The sequence below is a fragment of the Balaenoptera ricei genome, chromosome 15 (assembly GCF_028023285.1).
Source record: "Balaenoptera ricei isolate mBalRic1 chromosome 15, mBalRic1.hap2, whole genome shotgun sequence".
Lineage (NCBI taxonomy): Eukaryota > Metazoa > Chordata > Mammalia > Artiodactyla > Balaenopteridae > Balaenoptera > Balaenoptera ricei.
The window spans coordinates 13342796-13365386 of NC_082653.1; the positions used below are offsets into that span (position 1 = coordinate 13342796).

Below are 22591 nucleotides of genomic sequence, written 5' to 3' on the forward strand. Positions count from 1 at the left end.
AGACCCTTTACCTTTCTGAGCATCAGTTTTCTTGAAAGATGAAGAGGATTACATGAGGTAACCTGGTGAAAACACTCGGCCGTGGACCACAGAACCTACTAGAGCTACACTGTCCAATATGGGGTTCCCTAGCCCCATGTGGTTGGTCTGAATTGAGAGCTGCTGTTAAGTGTAAAATCCATACTGGATTCCAAAGACTTAGTAGGAAAAAAGAATGTAAGATATCTCATTAATAATTTGTATATTGATTATATGTTGAAGTGATAATATTTTGGATATACTAGGTTAAATAAACTATTATTAAAGTTAATTTCACCTGTTGCTTTTTTTTTTTCCAAGGCAGCTACCAGAAAATGTTAAATTACATACATAGCTAGGACTTCCCCGGTGGTCCAGTGGTCCAGACTGCCTTCCAATGCAGGAGGCGTGGGTTCCATCCCTGGTTGGGGAACTAAGATCCCACATGCCACAGGGTGCGGCCAAAACAAAAAAAAAAAGGAAAAAAATTACATACTTAGCCGGCTTTATACTTCTCCCGGATAGCACGGTAATAGAGGCTCTGCAGCAAATGTGACCCTTCTGCAAAGATGAGGCCGAAAGGGTAGGGGTCCCCACTACTTTTCATTGCTGATGGTGAAGAGATAAGCCTCACATTTTGATTCAAGGCAAAAAGAGGGCAGAGGATCAGCAACCTCAGTGGTCCCAAAAGGTGGGCACCAGAATCTGATTTGGAAAAGCAAGTTCCAGGTTTTTCTGATTTACTTATACTGTAAATTGATCTGGGGTAGCTAAGGGAGATTTTGGCGGGGAGAGCCTAGAGTCCCCAAAGGAGTCAGGACACTCAATTTGAATTTCCGATAAACAACGAAGAATTTTTTAGTATAAGTATATCCTCATGGACCTTCTGTATTTTTATTTACTAAATATGACAACCCCAGCTAGCATGAAAGAAGACTGCGGCAGAGAAAGGAGATGCTGTGTTGGAAAGTAACAATGGCCTGGGATTTAAAACAACAAAACTCTGAAGCCAAATGTGTTGGGTTCAAATCCTGGGTCCACTACTTACAATTGTGTAATATTGGTATAATAATACCTCGTAAGAGTGTTACCAGGTTTACCTCAGTTACTACTGCCTGCAAGTATACCTATCTACAGCTGAGTCTTTTTTCCCTTAGCAGCTCAGCTGGGCTTTCTGCAGCTACTAGTCGGTTCTCTACCGGCTCATTGCCCATCCCTGTCAGCCCGGTCCCCCTCTGGCCTCTTCTGCGACGCTGGGGACAGTGGAAAGCGCGGTAGACAGCACCACCTTGAGTCGAATTCCTCCCCTTTCGGAGGAAGCCACTTTCTCCTCCTTTCTTTCCTATTCCCGGACCATTTCTGGGCAACGGCAGCTATTTTCACGTGAGCTCAAGTTAACGTCTCGGGGAGATTCCTGGGCGCGTGGGCAGTTCACCCTGCGATCCAGCCGCGGGTCACGGCTCGAGCCGGCGTCTCCAAAAGCTAACGTGTGTGGTTCGAGGCGAGCGCGGGGCTTTCAGCGCAGACTGTCGGGTGTTTGCAGGCCGGGGCGAGCCCTTGTGAAAGCAGATAAAAGAAAACATTTATTAACGTGTCATTACGAGGGGAGCGCCCGGCCGGGACTGTCGCACGTCCCGAGGAACGCTTGGCTCCTTCCAGCTCAGAGGGAGGAGAAAAAGAAAGCGGAAAAGAGGCAAGGATTCTTTCTCTTCGCTTCCAGCCAAGTGGACCTGATCGATGGCCCTCCTGACTTTATTGCAATATTTGAGTTATTAGAGATGCCCTCCTCGTGTGTGTGTGTGTGTCAACACACACACACCCCCTCGCACGCACGGCTCCGGCCCGCGTCCCTCCCTCATTTCCAGCTCCTGGGCGAATCCCACAGCTGTTTCAACTCTCCGCCGAGGGCGAGCTGGAGCGAGTGTGTGTCGGGTGAGTGTGCGTCTGTGGCCCGGCGAGGGTGCGCGCTCGGCGCCGGGAGCGCGGCCAGCGGGGTCCCGAGGCATCAGGAGGCAGAGGGCTGCTCGGACCCCCGCTCTCCGCCGTTGCGCCGTCCGGGGCCAGACTTCGGGGCCGGGGCCGGACGCCGGGGAGAGCAGGGCCGGGCCGTCCGGGCCGCCCGTCCTTCCAGCCAGAGGTAAAGAGCTCGCGCGCGCTGGGGCACCGGGAGGACGCCGCGGCGGGGGCCCCCGCTGCTGCCGGCCCGCCGCTCCCCTCCCCGGCGCGCGCTCGCCTCCCCCGCGCGGAGCTGGGCGGCAGGCAGGCAGTCGGGGGGCCGGGCCGCACGGTTAGCCAAGGGGCTGGCTCGGGCGGCGCGGCCGGCCAGGCTGGGGCGATGCGAGAGCGGCCCGGGCAGGGCCCGGACCCGGACTTTGGCGAAGGCGGCGCGCCGGGGCGGGGGCCGGGGGGCGGTGGCGGCGGAGCCAGAGGGCGGAGAGGCGGGAGGAGGCGGAGGGAGGGGAGGAGGAGCGGCAGCGGCAGCAGCACTCGCTGGGGATGCAGCAGCGGCGGCGGCGGCGGCGGCAGCGGCGGCAGCGGCGGCAGCAGCAGCAGCAGCAGCGGCGGCGGCGCGGACTCCCCTGCGCCCCGCGGCCCGACCGGGCTGCGGTAGAGGCGGCGGCGCCCCGCGCGCGGTGAGGCCGCCGGGGCCGTGCGCGCTGGTGAGTGGGGCGCGGGGGCCAGGTGGGCGGGGCGGGGGCTCCCCGCGGCCTGAGTCGGCCCCGGGGCGCGTGCGGCCGCGAGTGCTTCCCAGGTGAGCTTGGGGCCAGTCCCCACCGCCCGGCTCCGGCCCCAGCGCAGAGCGCGGGCTGCAGGGGGGCTCCGGCGCCGGCGGGCCGCGGGAGGACGACCCGTTTGACCCCTCTGGCGGGTTGGGCGAGCGGGCGAGGACTTTCCACCGCGCCCCTGACCCGCCGACGCGCCTCGCGGAGCCTTGGAGACCTCGGGGGCAGCGCTCCTGGACTCGCCGGCCGCAGGGGGATGGCCTCCTTGACCCCTTTGAGTTTAGACCCAACGGACCGGCTAGAAGCCAGACCACGTGGGGCTTGTCCGGGCAGGACACGGGAAAGCAGTGGACCGGATCTTCAGAGTGATAGGGAACTCGCACATACTGAAAGCAAATGGGATTATAAAGACAAATTTCCTCCCAGGCTGGGTCAGAACCAGTTCTCATCTCCTTGTAGAGAGATGCTCGCGTCCAGCCGCCCGAGGATTTCGGAAGTGTGGCAGTGAAGCTGCAGCGATTTCTAGGAGTGTACTTTTTTTTTTTTTTTAATATTCTTTATAGTAGTTCATTCATTCGTTCGGCAAGCCTTTATGGAGCACCTCCTGGTACCCGGCACCGCGTTATGATCCAGAGAAAAGCGATGAACAGACTCGAGTTCTGAGCACCACCAGCTTTCAGTTCACTTTGAGGGCAGCTAGGGAAAGAGATGCGGTCTAAGGGTGGGAAACAGTAAGGCGACACCCGCAAATCCTAGTTTTGCCCAGTGACCTCTGTCCGCAACTCCCCGTGTAGAGACTGAAGACCATGGCCTCTGCACACAGTAGGACAAGCCCAGACATTCATTTTGACAGACTTCTTCTTCCTTTTCCTCTTCGCCCTTCCTGAAAGTTCTGAATCATTCCCTGCTCCCTCTCCTCTCTGGACAGCCTTTCCTGCAGCTTGTTTTAATCACTTTTTGAGTTAAAAGTCAATATTTAATTAACCAAGTCATTACATTTAGCTTACATTTGAATCTGGGTATTTGCACATCTGTGCATGTCGGGACACCCTCCCGCGTGCCCCTCCATCTGTCCCCTGCCTCTTTCCCACAGTGCCGCTCTCCCTTCCTTTGGGGCAGAGAAGGGAGGCTGCTCTTGAGCGGGTTCTCTGGGGGCCAGAGAAGCAGGGAGGATGGGCTTTCCCTGGAGGACACCCAGTGTCTCTCCCCGGAGCAGGAACAGTTACTCTCATCTTGTAGTTAATAGTGAAGGAGATTTGCTATCGCTGCATCTCCACTACCCATGGCGGAGCCACTGGAGGGTTTTAATTAAATTAAAGGCATTCATTCCATATAGAAAGGGGGTGGGGAGGACAGACTGAAGACCACTCACCTGGTGAGAGAGGTTCTCCCAGCTGTGCTTGTCCCACGTGTGGAGGAGAGAACTCATCACAACAGCCTGTCCAGGTGTGTAATTTAGTGTCCTCATAAGCAGCTCGAGGGGAGATAGTGGCAGGCTTGGCTGATGGCAGTTGGACGTTTGCTCATGAAAGATCTTCCTTGGGCCAAGTTTATGCACATAAATGCATGATGTCGGCATGGCTGCCAAGGCTGAGAGTCAGTGTGGGTTTGGGCTTTGGGCTTTGTGTATATTTATTGGGTTTTTTAATTTGAATTTATGGCTTTGTCTGAAACCTTAATAACATGTTAAGTTTTCAAGCTTGAGGGTTGAGTGATGAGTTAATTGTAAAAAGCCTCCGCCTGGAGGAGGGCCATGCGGCTGTGTGTGAGACTGTGTGTGGTGTATGTACATGTGTGTGTCCCCTGCCCAACAACTCCCTTTAGCCGCCATCCCTAGGACCTAGCTGGTGTGCGGTCGCACACCCTCACACTTGAAGATCCTTTGGATTTGGGAATAATATTTCTCTCTTCCTTTCCCTGGATATGTTCACTTTATCTGTTTGGATCTGCCTCAAGGGGGCAGCTTCTGGTCTCCTGAGTTAGCCAGACAGGGAATCTGGCCCAACTCCATCCAATCTGTTCTTAGACTTCCTTCCCTCAGAAAGAGACTGAAAGCCTTGTCCTGCAGAAGAATATCATCATTTCTGACCATTCTGTATTTAAAAGAAAGGGTTTAGTCTAGACTTGACATGATAGTTAACACTTATGTAGTGTTTCATGGGCCAAGCACTGTTCTAAATCCTTAGGCATAATAACTCATTTCATTCACTCAAAACCCCTGGGAGGTAGCTCCTGTGATTGTCATCGTGTTAAAGAGGAGGAAACTAAGGCACTGAGAGGATCGTGACTTTCCAACAGCTGGTCAGTGGTAGAGCTGGGATTGGCGAGACCCTGGGCCTCCAGGGTCCACTCTGACCCACTGTACTCTCTTCCCTCCTTGGCCTTTATTCCAAGTGTAGAAGAAACATGTGCAGTGGGAAAAAAAAAAAAACCCCACAATTAGACAATCAAACTTTGAAAGGCAGAAGCCCCTCAGTAATCCCACTTCTTTCCAAAAACTTCCAGTGTATGGGGGAGGCTGGGGTTTGTATTTTGGTTTCAGGGGTGAGGGATGCCTTGAGGAAAATACGTGATTGCCTGGCCACGTTCCCTTCTCCCTGCAAGTACACACACACTCTCCCTGAGTCAGGATGCAAAGGGATATATCACGCGGACTGACAGCCAAAAGCCATGAGATCTGAGGGGAGGGTTTGTGCCCAGTGAAGGCACAATGGCAAGAGGGTGAAAATTCTCCAAGAGGTGTGGCCCTCTTGTGGTTGGTGATGGAGTCGCATCGGCCTGTCCGTGGAGGGGTGGGGGAGGGGGGGGAAGGGGGTCCAGGGCCCTTTGTTTCAGGCCTGGGCCCTTTGTGACCAGTGGGTGTGGAAGGTAGGGCCTCCTCTCAGTGCTGACCTCCAGGTGAGGGAGGCCTCACCCTGGCCTACCTTCCATGCACCTCCTTGTGATGGGCCCTGGCAGGGAATCTGCAGTGCCCCTGATCCAGATGCAAGGCGCTGCCTAATTGGAAGATCATTAAGATCATTATAATTAATTGGCATCCTGATAAATGGCGTGTTTGCCTAACTGGGGTGGTTGCTAGGGAACCAGGCCTCACTCGGAGAGGAAAGGGGAAGTGGCGTTGGGCTGGCTGCTGGTGGGTGTCAGGGTTACAGACCCAGCGGGTTAACGGGTGGGAAGCGAGAGCCGTCCTCGCCCGCATCTGCTGGTGTCTACTGGGCAGCTGCTGTGTGCAAGCCGCAAGTGGATTATCAGTTAGGGATACTTTCCTAGAAGGACTGGGAAGTAACCGGGATCTTTTCTCTTGTAAGCAACAGAAAGTAGGGGGGAAAAAAATCTCAAATCAATTTAAGAAGAGAAAGGGACTTACTGGCTTTCATGACCAAAAAATGCTAAGGTAACAGCTTCAGGCGCAGCTGAGTCAGGGCTCAGATTTTGGCCTGAGAATCTGTTCCTCTCCATCTCTGCTCTTTCTTCCACGGGGCTGGTTTCTCTCTCCAGCTCTGAGAGGCGGGCAGGCTCTAGCACCGTGGTCGGGAGAGCCCCGCTGCGTGGCTACCTGCCCAGTTATGTGATCCACGGCACATTACTTAACCTTTCTACGCCTCAGTGTTCTCATCCAGCAAATGACGATGATCATAGCGCCTCTCTCCTGGCTGGTAGGAAAGGCAAAAATGAGATCATCAATGTCAAGTGCTTATCATGGTGTCTGACACAGGCAAGCCCTGGGGAAACATCGGCTGTTCCCATGATTAAGGAGTTGAGCTCAAGAGCTGTCCTCTCATCCTCTCTGGTTCGAGCCCGCCAGAAAAGAACAAGCCCCTTTTCTGGTAATGCCCACCCAAGCCCCAAGCGTCCCTCCGATTAGACTGTTTTATGTCACGTGCTCACTCCACATCAGTCACTGGCCATGGAAATGAGTCAATGACCAGGGGCTTAGGCCAGGCTCCCAGGCCCCACCCTGGAGCTGGGGGAAGACCAACTAAGACCCCAGAGCCCCAGAGGACACCAGGGAAAGGGAGCCTGGTTGCTGCGGAGGCAGACCGCCAATGCCTATGATGAGGGGGGGACATGAATGTGAGACATGATGGCCAGATGAACCTGCTTCCAATTTGGTCGAGGGGGTACCACAGAAACAGCTGCTGAGTTGGCAGCTCCCTGCCCCTCCACTGAGGTTAACAGGCACTGGAGGCTGGACTTTTCTGCCTTAGTGTCTGACAGGTGCTACCTGGCCTGAATTCTGTGATTTCTTTTTTTTTTTTTTTTTTTGCAGGTAAGGCTTTATTGGGGCCCCTGCTGCTGCAGGGGGTAGCAAGAACAAATAACAGGTTCCCTTGCTAGCTCGCTCCCTCAGGGTGGTGTGAGCTGATTCCTTATATGGGGTGAAGGTAGGGGTGTGTCCAGGGGTCGGGCTGGAGCGGTGGCTTAGATAGTCTGCCCAACCCCTTAGGTGGTGTTGTGTGCAGGGGGCATACGCAGTACCCTGCTTTTGCTCCGGGCTTTTTAGAAGTGGCGGTTGGGCTTTTTGGTCTCTTTGTATCTCGTTGTCCAGAATTTGCCCCAACTGTGCATGCACACAGTTATTTTTAATCCCTTATAGTTTCTTTGTATTTTGTCGCTCGAGGAGACATTTGAGCAGGTGTGAGAACTGCGGCACTGCAGCAGAGGGTCCCAGGTCCCAGCCTGTCTCATTTCCCGCGAGAGACTTTACACCTTTATTCTTAAAGGGTAAGGGGCTGAAGGTCTCTTCTTCTGAAACTCTTCCTCCTGGATGGGCTGCAGACCCTAGTGTCTTCTAGGCTCCAACAGTTTGAAGTAAGGCTCATGACGGCTTAAGGCATTCAACCCATTCCAGCGGAGAGTGGCCCAGGTCCCTACAGGTCCTTGAAACAGTCAGCGAGGGACTTCTACGATTCTGTGATTTCTCGTGGGGCAGTGTTTGCCCAACCTTCCACCACGAGAGTCGTCCGGAGGTATTTGTTAAAAAGCTCAAATTCCAGACCCTGCTGAATCAAACTCCCAGGGAGGGCCCTGGCTGCTGGAGGGGAACCAGAGTGCCCTGTGTGTGTGTGTGTGTGTGTGCATGTGTGTGTGTTCCGCATCACCAAAGAGGTGGAAAGAGGGCCCTCGAGTGTGCATATCTTGTACTCCTGTCTGATGCAGGGGTAGCCGGAAGGCAGAGGAAATGCTCTAAGTGAGATCGGGCATATAAAGGTGTCCTGGAAACTGCAATACAGATTAAGAGGTCATTCCTCTTATTTGTCAGTGCACACGTGTTTATTGAGCAGCTGTTGTGTGCCAGGCACTGTGTTAGGCGTTAGGATGAACAAGAGAGAACCCTGCTCTCATGGATTACATTCCAGAGGGTGAGAAAGCAGATAATACACAAGCAAACAAGTCCGAGGCTCTTTCAGAAAGTGACAGGCTCTACGGTAGAAACAAGATAGTGATGTGATGGGAAATGATGGGGAGTGGGGGAGGGCAACTTTTGGCAGGTGGTCAAGGGAGGCCTCTCTGAGGATGTGACTTTTGAGTTTTGACCTAAATTTTGAGATGAGCCAACCTGGGGAAGATCTAGAGGAAGAGCATTCCAGGTAGAAGGAACAGCCAGTGCAAAGGCCTGGAGGTGGAGAGGAGTGGCCTGTTCAAGACACCTGTTTAAAACACAAATAGAAGTCCAGTGGGGTGAAAGGTAGTGAGTAAGCGGGGGCAGTGGGGGAAGGGGGAGGGATGAGGTCAGTGGTGAGAAATGGGGGCCAGGGTGAGAAATTTAGATTTTATTTCAAAGGAAATGGAAAACCACTGCAGAGTTTTAAGTCAGGGAATGACAGGATTGGTGTTTTAAAAAGATCTCAGTGGCTACCACGAGAGGGATGCTTTGCAGGTGGAAGCAGAGACATGAGGATGGTGAGCTGATATTGGCCAGGATTTTGGTGGTAGTAATGGAGATGGAGTGAAATGGGTGGATTGGAGATATATTTGGGGGGCAAAGCCAGTGGAACTTTCTGGTGGATTGGATACTCAAAATGAGGGAAGAGCTGTAGTGTTCAACCAAGGACAACTTTGCCCCCCAGGAGACATTTAGCAATGTCTGGAGATGTTTTTGGTTGTCACAACTAGGGAGGAGAAGCTACTGGTATCTAGTGGGCGGAAGCCAGGGATGCTGTTTAACACCCTACAATGTGCAGGACACGCCCCACAGCAAAGAATGACTCAGCCCCAAATACCTCTAGGGCCGAGGATCAAAGATGACTGGGCAGCTTGGTGTATGGTGATTCCTAAATAGGGGAGACGAGGAGAGAAAGTTTGGAGGAGGGGGGATGATCCAGAATGTAGTTGTGGAAATGTTGGGTTTGAGATGACACTCGACCTGGGTGGCGGAAAGCTCACTGGGTGCTGATACACAAGTCTGGAGCTGGTTGGTACTGGCAAGTGAAATTTGAGAGTCATCAGTACATCCATGTTATTTTAAGCCCTGGGACTGGACACGATCATCTAGGGAGAATGTATTTTGTTCCCTGGTGGGCTTTCCTCCCTCCTCCCCCGCTCCAGTGCCTGTCATGCATCAATTGGATGAATATTTTTAGCACATCCCACATGCTCACCTCTTTATGATGCTCCTGAGAAATTCGCAAAGGCTCAGGCTGAGCCCCTTCACCCCACCTTGTCCATCTACTCATTGCTCAGTGATTAGCAGGCAGAGCTAAGTAGTCATTACTCTGCAACAGGTGCCCTCGGGAAACTGCTTAAGTTCATATGGGATCCTGGGCCTTACAGGCAGCACAGTGCCTCCTTGGTAGAACAGCTGGTCGCATGGTCTTCAGAGCTTCTCCTCCAGCCCAGACCCAGACTTCGTGGAATTTTCTCTAACCAGCATCCGCTACTGTTTTGAATTTTCCACAGTCTCTTAATGTGATTCCAAAACACATGCTGCCCAGTGGCCCTGGCCTCTGGCATGTAGCTTCATCTTACGAAAGGCCTGTATCCACTGCTTTATACACCTGGGCCTTGCTTGAAACTTGGATAAGTTCTATCCCAAACTCAGAGTCGTTATGAGCAGGGCTTGTGTGTGTGAGTTGATGGACAGGGCCATCCCCGGGGACCATGAACAGTACCCGAGATGTGTTTGGCCAGGTGGAAGCCAGATGTGTTAGGAGAAGAATGCTGCCAACAGCTTTTCTTATTGGCTGGAGACCAGGGTCCCAGCGGGTGACTTGACCCACCTCAGCAGCCAGAAAAAGGGAGTGTTTTTAGCCACAAAAGTCCAGGAGATGTTCATGCTCTAGTGAAAATCAGATCATCCAAAAGCAGCATTTCTGACCTGTTCTAGAGACGGGCACTGTCCACAGACTTCTGATTGCAGGCTACTTACCTTGATATTTCAGAGAGGAGGAAAGCCTACTAGAGTCTTAGTGGTTTGGAGTCCTAATCATTTGAGTGTGAATCAAGATGTGTTCACTGCAAGTAATAGAATTCCTGGCTGAGAGTGGCTTATGCAGTAGCAACACTTAATTCTCACATAATGAGAATCCAAAGCAGGGGAGCCCAAGGGCCAATTTGTTGGTAAAAAATAATCTCATCAAGGACCCAGGATGTTCCTAGCCTGTTCCTCTGTCCTCAGCTTCATGGTCTTTGTTGCTTCATGATCTCAAGATGGCTGCCACAGCTCCAGACATCACATCCCCCTACAAAATGGGAATAAAGAGCAGGATTCCTTGCCATCTGTCTTTTAGAGAGCAAAATCCTTCCAAGAACACCCCCACCCCAGCAGACTTAGCTTTAGCTTCATTGGCCTGGGGTTGAGTTTTGTACTAGCCTCTAAGCCAAACACTGACAAAGGGAAATAGGGTATTTATGTTCGGTCTAGATTAGTGGTTCCCCAAATTAGCAGGTCAAACACTCTCTTCTTATAACAAACATATTTTGCCAAGTTTACCTGAAGTAAATTCATAGATAATATAATCTGTCTACACATATATTTTAATCAATAAAGTACCCTGACTGTAATTTAAAGAAAAGCTAAAAAGGAAAGTGATTTATAATTAAACATATATATTGCAGCCTATGAACACTTAGACACAACTACATTAGAAGGTGTAATGAAGCAGTCAGATGCTCACACTAGTGTAGAATCACATAAATCTGACAGCTACAAATGCAGTGGGATACAGATGTTTGGTTTTGGCAACTTGAAGACCACAAGTGCTATGGCCATAAGTAATATAATTTTCCAAAATAGAACAATTTACCAAAATTTCCTAATGGAACAAACTACAGTCTTCCCTCAGTTTACTTAGTGGTTGCATTCCTGGAAAATTCAGCGTAGGGTAGAACCACTCAAATACATCTTTGGTGTTTATATGTGAAGTGGAGTTCATGTCTAAGGTCAGGCAATGTAAAAGCTTTTTCACCTACATGAATGTCTGGTGGGATGTCCAAAAGTCATGCTGGAAATGGGGCGATTCTTCACTGCGTGGAGCATTGCGTTATCCACCATCCCTGCAACCCCACTAGACACCAGAAGTATCCCCCAGTCATGTGACAACCAAAACCTCACAAATTCCAGAGAAACACCTCTTTGGGGAATGATTTCACCCCCTTGAGAACCACTGGCTTAGACTAATGCTGGTTTGTTGCCAGGGTGGGGGAAGATCCACCCCCTGAAAAAAACTGGGGTCCTGTAGACCAGGGAATGACCGGAAGGGGAGGCACCCACAGTTTCTGCCTCAGAGTTGTCCCCAAGCCCCTCTTTCTGCCCCTCACCCTCCTGTTGACATGTTCCTAAAATGTCCCAGTCCAGCTAGTGAAATAAACCCATGTGGTTGGCGTGGACCAGCCTCTCCAGTGAATGGGGTGATGAGTTCTTGGGTTAATCTGGGTATCAGTGGTTTCCACCTGGGCAGGAGATGAAGATGGTACAGAGGATTGAACATAACTCCCTGAGAATCCAAGTGTCATAATGGGTAAGGACGTAGACTCCAGAACCAGACTTCCTGGTTCAGATCCCAGCTTGGCCACTCAGAAGCTGGGTGGAGCTGGGCAAGTCACTTGACCTCTCTGAGCCTGAGATCCCTCTTCTGTAAAATGGGGGCAATCCCAGTAGACTCCTCCTAGAGTTACTGTGAAACACTAGAACAGTGTGTGGGTGCATGGAAATTGCCTCAACAGGCAGATGTTATTGCTGTCATAGTTATTATTATATTTGTAGATACTTTTTAGCTTTTTTAAATTGAGATATAATTGATATGTAACATTGTATTCATTTTAGGTATACAACGTAATGATTTGATACATGTACACATTGCAAAATGGTTACCCAGTAAGTGTAAACATCCATTGCCACACATAGTTGCAGTTTTTCCTTGGGATGAGAACTTTTAAGATCTACTCTCTTAGCAGCTTTCAAATATACAGTACAGTATAGTTAACTGCAGTCACCATGCTGTACATTATATCCCCAAGACTTATTTATTTTATATCTGGAAGTTTATATCTTTGACCACCTTCACCCATTTCGCTCATCCCCCACCCCCCGCCTTTGGCAACCACCAATGTAATGTGTTCTCTGTAGCTATGAGTTCAGTTATGGGTTTGTTTTTTGTTTTTAGATTTAGATCATGCAGTATTTGTCTTTCTCTGATTTATTTCACTTAGTGTAATGCCCTTGAGGTCCATCCATGTTGTCGCAAATGGCAAGAGTTCCTTCTTTTGTATGGCTGAATAATCCATTATAGACATATACCACATTTTCTTTACCCATTCATCCATCAGTGGACACTTAGATTGTTTCCATATCATGGCTACTGTAAGTAATGCTTCAGTGAACATGACGGGGGTGAGGGGGGGATCAGTGCAGATAGCTTTTCGAGTGATTTGATTTCCTTGGGATAAATACCCAGAAGTGGAATTGCTGGATCATGTGGTAGTTTTTTGGTTTTTTGTTTTGTTTTTTTGGCTGCGTTGGGTCTTCATTGCTGCGCACAGGCTTTCTCTAGTTGAGGCGAGCGAGGGCTACTCTTTGTTGCGGTGCATAGGCTTCTCATTGCGGTGGCTTCTCTTGTTGCAGAGCACGGGCTCTAGGCACATGGGCTTCAGTAGCTGCAGCGCATGGGCTCAGTAGTTGCGGCTAGCAGGCTCTAGAGAGCACAGACATCAGTAGTTGTGGCTCACGGGCTCTAGAGCGCAGGCTCAGTAGTTGTGGCGCACGGGCTTAGTTGCTCCACGGCATGTGGGATCTTCCCGGACCAGGGCTCAAACCCATGTCCCCTGCATTGGCAGGCGGATTCTCAACCACTGTGCCACCAGGGAAATCCCTCGTGTGGTAGTTCTACTTTTAATTTTTTGAGGAACCTCCACACTGTTTTCTATAGTGGCTGCGTCAGTTCTTTTTAGCTTTTGAAGTGCGTTTACACCTAGCATCCCGTATGGTCTTTTCAGCCACTCCGTTCATAAGAAAAGCCACTGACTTCCCTCCTGCTGATGAGGAACGTCCAGCTCTGAGAGACAGGAGCAGGCTGAAGGCATAACTGGGCTTAGAGATTGGTTCTGTGGCTTCCTGAGCTGATGACCTACGTCATGTCCACCCCCAACCCTGCCCCGCCCACCTCCTCTTTTAGGCCTCAGTGAGTCCATCTCAGGAAAGGAGCTGACCTGTAGGGGAAGGACCTATAGGACAGGGCCCTGAGGGTGTCCTAGGAGCCCAGGATGGGGCTTCTCCCCATGTGCACAGGGAGATGCTTGTGAGTGGAGCCGGGGTTCCTAACAGAATCTCCAGGGGAGCTCTTAAGTTCCAGTGCCCAGGCCATACCCAGACCAATTAAATCAGCACCCCTGGGTGGGGCGGAGGGGCAGGCATCAGGCTATTTTACAGCTCCCAGATGATTCCAATGTGCAACTGAAGCTGAGAGCTGCTGAAGCAGGAGAGTAGGTGCTAGAAAGGGTGCATTTCTGCAAAACCCCAAAAGGTCTTGTAGGAGCTGGCAGCTCCTCGAATAAAACCCTCCCTCCAGGGGCCCGCTGCACCCATAATAAAGTCTACTTTGCCCTGCACCACCTGGCCTCCACCTCCGTCTCACTCCACTCAGCATATTACGCCCAGTCACACTGGCCTCCTCTCTGTTCCTTGGCTGCATCAGTGCTTGTTCCAACCTCAGGGCCTTTGCTCTTCCTGTTCCTGCTGCCTGGACCGCTCTTCATAGCATCACAGGTCCGGCTCCTCTTGATCCTTCAGGTCTCAGCTCAAATGCCACCTCCTCAGAACGTCAAGAATGCCTCCTCGGTTTATGTTTATAGCACTTTTCACTCTCTGGAATTACCTGGATTTACTTATTTGCTTCTCTGTCCTTTGTCCTCTTGCTAAAAAGTATGCCTCATGCTTGTGGGGACCTTGTTTGTATCCCGGCACCTAGAACAAGGCCTGGCTCTCTGAGTGCTCAGGAAATATTTTGGGGAAGAAAGAATCAAGGAAGGAGGCTTGGAGATGTGCTGGTGGATCTGAATCTAGTGTTTGGGGATCCTTGCTCAAGGCAAGGGAGTCGAAACCTGTTTGTCATCTGCCAAAAGCACGGGTAAGAGTGGAGAGGGTTGCTCTCACCTAGTCACCAGTCCCTGTCCCCTCCCAGTACCCAGCCCAGTGGAGGAGCCAGGCTTTGTGCTAACATCCTTTTCACAGCAGCAGATACCTCCCTCATGCCACAGCAGGGACATCAGGCCCTGCAGAAGGGCTGGTGGAATGTTCTACTTCTGACCAGTCTCAGACCACGTGGGATATGTAAGTTAATCCGTGAGATCAGTGGCATGACCTTCTAATGAGGGATCGGTGACATGACCTTGTAATGAGGGCTCTTAGATCGAAGATTTCTGCCCTGGGCCCTGGGAATGACAACTACCCCCCTTTCCCCAAGTTGTCCCCTCCTGAAAGAAGCTATCACCGTGCAGGAGACCTGCCTCTCTCACCTCCTTTCCGGGACCCACACACAACTGAGAAAGTTCTGCATGCCAGGTGGTGTTCTAAGTGCTTGCTCAGGGTGTCTTAGTCCATTCTGGCTGCTGTACTAGAAAACCAGAGACTGGGTGGCTTATGAACAACAAAAATTTATTTCTCACAGTTCTGGAGGCTGTGAAGTCCAAGATCAAGGTGCCAACAGTTTCAGTGTCTGGTGAGAGCCTGCTTCCTGGTTCATGGATGGCACCACCTTCTCTCTGTGTCCTCACATGGCAGAAGGGGCGAGGGAGCTCTCTGGGGTCTTTTATTAGGGCACTAATCCCATTCCTGAGGGCTCCACCCTCATGACCTAATCACCTTCCAAAGGTCACAACTTCAGATACCATGACATTGAGGATTAGGTTTCAACACAGGGATTTGGGGAGGATGCAAACATTCAGTCTGTAGCACAGGGATATTCTAATCCCCGTTTTACAGATGAACAAAGTGAGAGGTCTCCTTGCTCCGCCATCCTTAGTAATAGGACATCACAGGCTGGCTGACCAGCGCCCATATTCCACTCACAGAAATGTTTTGTTTGACTTACACACTGTTTTTAACATTTTTTGAAGTTGGCAGATTTTTAACAACTGTGAGACTTCACATTTTAAAAATGAGAGTTTCCAGCTTCTGAAAAATAGACATGGATCATATGTGGCCGCACTGGGCTCCTGTCCCCACTGATGGTTTTTTTTCCACTTTGCCGCAGTCCTCCTCACCCCCATTCCCTATTGTCTGAAGGTACAACCAAGTTCATTTGCCATTTATCATTGCACTTGCCCTGCTGTTCCTCTCATGGAGCAATATTTCTGCGTTCGAATGCCTGTAGCAAAAGTGGTAAAGTGAGAGATGGAGAGAAGGAGGCGTGCGGGTTTCAAGTTTTTCTTATACTTGGTTACGTTACCTGCCTGGCCCACGTGGGCGTTTGAGTTTTTCCTTTGCTGTAACACTTTGTTCATACCAAATGGCCACCCTTCTAGGGACAATGCATTGGAACTTCAATTTATTATAATAATAACAAAATCTAGTATCTAATGGGTACTTGTTGCCAAGCATTTAATCTTCATGACAATCCTCTTAATCAGGACCTGTTATCATCTCCATTTCATAACTGAGGAAACTGAGGCAGTGTGTGTGATGCCCCCACCAGAATAGGAGCTCCTTAAGCTTGTTCATCTTTGTGCCAGCTTACCGCTGTTTGAAACAGTGATTGAATGAATGAATGAATGAATGATGTTCTCCTCTAAGTGTTCATCTGATTGGCCCCAGGAGACCAAAAATGTTGACTCATCATAGGTCATTGGAAACCTTCCCGTTGGAGGAACAGGCTCTAATCAGTGTCACTGCGGATTCTTTAGCTGTGTGTCTGCTGTGTAATGGATCACCCCCAGCTCAGTGGCTTAAAGCAATGATTATTTACTTCTGACGAGTTTGTGAGTTGCCAGGTGGTTCTCCTGCTTCAAATGATATCAGCTGGAAGGTCCAAAATGGCTCCACCCAAACGGCTGGCAGCTAGTGTTGATCAAGAGATGGGAGCTCCTTTGGGGCCATCAGCTGAACGGCTCCATCCTCCTCCACAGGGCCTTTGCCCATAGCTGCTTGTACTTCCTCACGGTATGGTGGTCTCAGGATAGCCTGACTTCTAAGAGCACACATGTAAAGGCTGCCAGGCCTTCTTAAGGCTTTAGCTTCAGAAGTGCTAGGGGCCTAGGAGCAGGAGAGGCTGGCAGCCTCCTGAAGGAGGGGTTCCAGTGAGATAAATGCACCCCTGCTTTTTTTTTTTTTTTTTCTGCTCTTGACATTCTATTTGAGTGTCAGGGGCCCAGTGAGAGAGTCTGATTGGCCAACTTTTGTCATAGGATCACCCTTTGGTTACATGGCAGGAGAGGGCGGGGCATCTTGGCAGGGGAGAGAGAATCCTCAAAAGGAAATTGGGGTACTGTTGTCAAGAGAAGGGGACCAGATGCTGGACAGAAAAAAAGAGTTAGAAACCTCTGCACAGCCCCTGAGTAAGTGGCTCTGCCCCAGGATGAGCAGTTGACATTTTTGAATGAATGAGTGAATGAATGGAGGATGGATGGATGGATAGATGAATTTTTTTTTAAGTCTGGTATAAGTAGAATGCCCAAGTCTGTGTAGCAGCTCTTCCAGGGCAGGGGCCCCATAGTTCAGGCACTGCTGAGGGTTTGGGAGCCCCCCCTCATTTTATGGGCCAAAGCCAGCTCCCAGCATATGCTCAGCATCCTCACCCCAAAGATGGGGCTGATTGGAGCTGGCCCCGGAAGGGAAAGCGTGCACGGTGATAAGGGACCGGCCTGCGCAGTGGGTGGGCTCCTGCCTCCCCAGACCCCGGCCCTCACTCCCTTTCTTCCAGCCACTGGGCACCTGGACACACAGTAACACCTGGTGACACCCAGTGAGTCCCCCAGAGAAACTGATCCCAGCTCAGAGAACACCTGTGACCCAGGCTGTCCCGCCACGTGACAGTCTATTTCCAGCTGCTAATTAGACAGCACAGCACTCCAGGGTTGGAAACAGACGTGTCATTCGAAATTCTCTCTGACTCCCATCTCTAAATTTAGTGGGTTATTTGGTAAAAGTTGCTTCAGACTCCCTCCCCTGCCTGTGAGTACAGTCTTCTCAAATAATTGCTAAGTGTCAGGCCATTTCCAAGGTGAGCTAATGAGACGTGCCTCTCCTAATAGCAGGGGCCTGACGGGTGAGCATGGTGCCCATGGCTGTGGATTGGGTGAAAGGGAAGAAATAATTGGATTATTAATACCGAGCAGTCAAAATAGCCTTTCATCCCTTTTATGTTCTTCTCGAAGGAGACTACAGTCTCTGGAAACCTAAATATGGGTTCTATGGGGGTAAACAGTGCTGAGAACGTGTGGGGTTAACAAGTGGGAGGGGGAGTGACTGGCATTGCCAGCCCTGGCCAGGCAGTCGACGCCGAGAACCAGCCCGCAATTAGGCGTGAATAATGACTCTGTCACGGTCAGACTTTATTGCTTTTGGCCAAAAGCCCTTTGCAGAAATAACTTTGTAGCTTGCTGCCAGGGAAGCTTTTGTCCGCGGCCAAGACAAAACAACAAAGAACAGAGGTGGGAAGAACTGTATCTGATTCCCGTTTCCCCTAAACACCCGGGAAGGGCAGCAGGTGTGGCCTACCCGGAAGGCGTGGGTGGGGGGGCAAGTGACGTCCAACCTCAGGTATGCCAGGCTGCCACTCCTGCTCCCTTCTCCTGCCATTCTGGTCTTTATTACGGTCTTCAAACCGACCCAGCTCATTCCCACCACAGGGCCTTTGCACTTGCTTTTTCCCTTGCTTAGAAAGCATCGCGCCCGCAACTGGCTTCTCACCCACCTTCTGGTGTCAGCGCAGACATCACCTCCTAGAGGCCTCCCCTGATTTACTCTATCCTGTCATCCTGACAACTCCCTTCAAAGCACTTAAGATCATCTGAAATTCATCTTCATTTGTTAAATATGTGTCTCCCCCACCAGAATATCAGCTCCTTCAGGACAGAGGCCTGGCCTGCCTGGTGTTCACAGCTGTTTCCCAGCATTCCACACAGCACCTAGCACATAGTAGGTGCTCAGAAAAGATCAGGTAGCTTCGAAGGGTTGCAAATGGGCCCCCAGCCAAGCTCCAGAGGAGCTTTGTTTGGCCTTCTCAGTGTTTAAAATGTATTGACTGTTTTTACTCTGAAAATGGCATCCCCACTGGTGTGGTCCAGTCCCCACCCCTCCCTGTGACCCTAAATCCAGGCCATGTCACTCACTTCTCTTGCCTGGGCCCTGCAGGCATTTGAGTTTGTGTCCCCACTTTAGACAAAGGCCACTGCACACAGGTGTCTCTCCACAGGTGACCAAACAGCATCCAGAATTCCTGTGAGCCCAGGCGGTGGGGCAGTCCACTGGCCTCCCGCCCAGCCAGTCGCATTGACTGGATTGAGGCATGGTTCCCAGTGGGCAGGACCCAGAGGTCCTCATCTTAGGAGTCCGTGCCCAGGCCATTAATGGCATTGAACTTCATCGTGCTCTCTCTTGAGCCTTCTGAGTCATCAAGGAGGGAATTCCATTAACCCCTCTGTTGTGGTCTTCAAAGAGGCCTGCTCCCCTTGCAAGAAAATGTTCAGTGCCCTTGGCAAGCAGGAATTTAACCGTAATGTCACTACATTTGTTTCTTTGTGCTGCTATCCATTTATGGCAGGGGTTCTCACCTGGGGGCAATTTTGTACCCCCCCCAGGGGACATTAGGCAATACTTGGAGACTTTTTTTTTGGCTGCGTCAGGTCTTAGTTGCGGCACGCGGGATCTTCATTGTGGCATGCGGGATCTTTCATTGCAGCACACAGGCTCTTCCTTGTGGCACACAGGCTTCTCTCTAGTTGTGGTGTGTGGGCTCTGTAGTTTGCGGCACATGGGCTTCTCTCTACTTGAGGCGCGAGGGCTCAGTAGTTGTGGCGCGCAGGCTTAGTTGCCCCGCAGCATGTGGGACCTTAGTTCCCCGACCAGGATCAGACCTGTGTCCCCTGCATTGGAAGGCGGATTCTTTACCCCTGGACCACCAGGGAAGTCCCTGGAGACATTTTTTTTGTCATCGTTGGGGGTGGTTGCTACTTGCCTCTAACGGGTAGAGGCCAAGGATGCCGCTAAACACCCTACAGTGCACACAACCACAGAGAATGACGCAGCCCCAGATGTCAGCAGTGCCCAAGTTAAAAGACCCTGGTTTAGGGCCAGTGGTGCTCATTCCCCGTGGAGGGAGAAAACTGCCTTTGTAACCAAATTTACTGAAATAAGAAAGGGAGTGGACATAAAGCTGTATCTGGCACAAACAAGGGTGCAGGTGACAAGCAGAACTTCCGAGACCCTGACATGTGGGATGCTGGGGTCAAGGTCAGTCATGTCATCCCTTTTGGGGAGCAGAGCAGACTGTTGGCTTCACACCAGAAGCCCCGGCCCTGGAAGCTGCCCATCTCGCCAGAAAATTCCTGGGAGCTGCCTATCAGACTCCAGCGGTTGATTCTGGGAGAAGCTTCATGTCTCAGGCTGAGTGCTAGAAGGTTGGAGCTGTTTGCAGCTCTCCTGCCCAGCCAGGCTATGTTAACGTTCCTCCCAAACCCAGCCCAGCACCCCCCAGTCGAAGTCTCCCCCCAGGACAAGCCAGCGGCCACCCAACGAGACCGGGGATGGCGGCCTCCCGGCCCAGGCAGCTTCCCGGTGGACGGTGGCCCTGAGCTCCTGGGGCCAAAGGGCTGACCCTGCGGAGGGTCACTGCTCACGTCAGCAGGAGGAAAGGACTGGGGGAAGTGAGGGCCAGTTCCCCAAAATCAGGTCACCCAGTTCTGTTTGGGTTTCTGCATGTATGAGGTGGCTTCCTTTTCTGCTTAAAAAGATGGGACTTTTTAAAAAGTGAAAATAAATCAATGTTTTCAATGCAGATGTAACTGGGGCGCCTCCGTTCTCTGCAGCGGGGAAGAGAGGCTGTCACTGTGCCTTCACATCCAGGGCAAGCTTGCGTTCTGCCTCGTCTGCTCCCTTCAGATCCGCCTAAGCACGGGCCCCACTGATGTAACCCCTTTGGGTCATTCGAGAAAGAGGAGTGGGCATGGGGGAGGCTTCTGGTCACCCCAGGGCTTCCTGAGGCTCAGGGATCTTTGAGATGGGCCTGGGCACAGACTCCAAAGCTTGGCAGATACAGACGGACGGAATCTGACTCAGATCAAGTTTCACTTCCTAGAAGGGGTGACGTGTGCAGGGGAGAGGCTCTCACCCGCTGCCGAGCCCAGGCCTCCATGACTTGGCAGGGACCCCCCTGTGTTTTCCAGGGGCCACAAGATAACACCCCGCATGCTCATCTCCAGCGCGATCTTCTCACCCCTCCATCTAGAGGTGGGGCATCCCTGGTGTCCCATCCATGAAACTGGCCAGGCATGTGTATCGCTGGTAACCAATAGCATGGCGGGGTTAATGCTGGGGACAGCAGAAAAGATGAGGTTTATTCAGAAAAGAGGAAGCAGCTCCTCTTTGATTGCTGGGATGCTCACTTTTGGACCCCTAAGCCGCTGCATGAGAAATCAGCCCCCAGCCTGAGGCCTCCATGCTGTGAGGAAGCCCAGGCCACATGGCAAGGCCCCCCTGAGGCCCCGGCTGACTGCCAGCAGCAGCCACCAGACTGGGGATTCAAGTCCCCAGCTCTTGAGTCTTTTCAGCTGTGGCCTCAGACATGATAAAGCAGAGACCAGCCATTCCTGTTGTGTCCCATTGGAATTCCTGAACCCAAGTCCCTGAGCATAAAAAAAAAAAAAAAATTTCCACTGCTAAGTTTGGGGGTAAATTGTTACAGAGAAGTAGTCATTGGAACACTTGGCGTGTGCCAGTCTTCCCTCTGTTCAATAAGTTATTCATTTATTCAACCATATCCGGAATCTCCCTTCTCACCCCTTCACTGCCCCCACCCTGGTCCAGGCACTGTCCATGGCAGTCATCTCACTGGCCTCCGTGTGTCCACCTCACTGCCTACAGTCTGTTCTCCACACACAGCCAGAAGGATCCTGTTAAAATCTACAGCCAATCACGGCACTCCTGGGCTAGAACATTCCAGGTCCCACTCCCACTCAACTCCACTCCAGCCATACTTGCCCACTTCATGTTCCTCAAACACCCCAGCCACATTCCTACCTCAGGACATTTGCACTTGTCCCTCTGCCTGGAATACTGTTCCCCTGAATATCCACAAGGCACATCCCTTCACCTCCCTGAGGGCTCTGCCCAAGTGTCATCTCTCAGAGAGGCCTTTGCCACCCTCCTATTTAAGGATGCAAGCTCCCCCCACCAGCACTTCCAGCCTCCCGCTCCTCACCTTAGGACTCATCACCTCATGTGCCCGTCATTTATTTTGGTGTCTGCTCCATGACAGAGTATTGGTTTCTGAATCTGCAGCACGTAGAATAGGTCCTGGTGCATAGTAAGTGCTCAGTAAATATTTGCTGACTAACTCAAAGAATTAGCACCCAGGCTGTGCCAGGGGCTGGGGCTATGGAGTGAGGAAGAGACAGCGCCTACCTGTGCAGAGCTTCCAGCAGGGAAAATGACCCCCTACAAGATACAAACTCGAACAGAAGAGTGCAGCAAGGAATCAGAAGTTGTGATGAGTGCTCTGAAGAGAACAAACCTTGGATGAGGCCAGGAATAACAGAGGGAGGCCTGCCGCAGGGAGAGAGGCAAGGGAGGGCACCCTCCCCACCTGTCAGACTCCACCCATCCCAGGGTTCCAGGCCGTGTCCAGGGGACAGTCTGTTTTTCTTGGCAGGTGAGGAAACTGAGGCCGAATCAGGACCAGAAGTCAGGACTCCCACACCCACATTTCTTCCCCCTTTCTGCACCACCTTTCTCTTATCAGCTGGCAAATAAGGATGAGGAAGGTTTGCCTGTGATAAGGCAGAGTTGGGCCCAGGCCAAGGGTTAGCAGCCGTGTCATCAGATCTCTCTATAGACGGAGGCAGACGGTGTCTGGGAAGCCACCTGGGTCAACACTCTGCCCCCAGCTTGCTCTGCCAGTTGGGCTCATTCAATCGCAAGTGACAGAGAAAGCAACTCCAAGTGACCTAAGAGAAAAAGAGAATTTGATTCATATCCTTAAAGAGTCAAAGTATGAGAAAGGGACCTGAAAGAAAATATCTCAAAGCAGTTGAAGGACATGGAAGAATCTACAGGGTCCTGAAACAAAGAACCCAGAAGTAAATCTTCCTCCTTCAGGCTTAGCTGGATCCAGGTCTCGAATGTTGGCAAAACCCAAGTATGTTCCATCTCGAAGCTCTGTTCTCTTCTGTGTGTTGGCTTCATTGCAACTCCGTATGAG

General features: G+C 51.3%; 1 protein-coding gene across 4 annotated transcripts in view; it reads left to right on the forward strand.

Annotated features, from left to right (window-relative positions):
* The first annotated feature begins 1451 nt into the window (after window positions 1–1451).
* SULF2 (sulfatase 2) overlaps window positions 1452–22591 on the forward strand; it is a 143808-nt gene continuing 122668 nt past the window's right edge. For 2 of the 4 annotated variants that reach the window (XM_059896465.1, XM_059896468.1), the window contains exon 1: window positions 1452–1950. The gene's annotated coding sequence lies outside the window, so the exon portion shown is untranslated. Of the gene's footprint in view, window positions 1951–2015; window positions 2156–2602; window positions 2679–22591 lie in introns of those variants that run through there. The other 2 variants (XM_059896466.1, XM_059896467.1) reach the window with 2 other exon arrangements.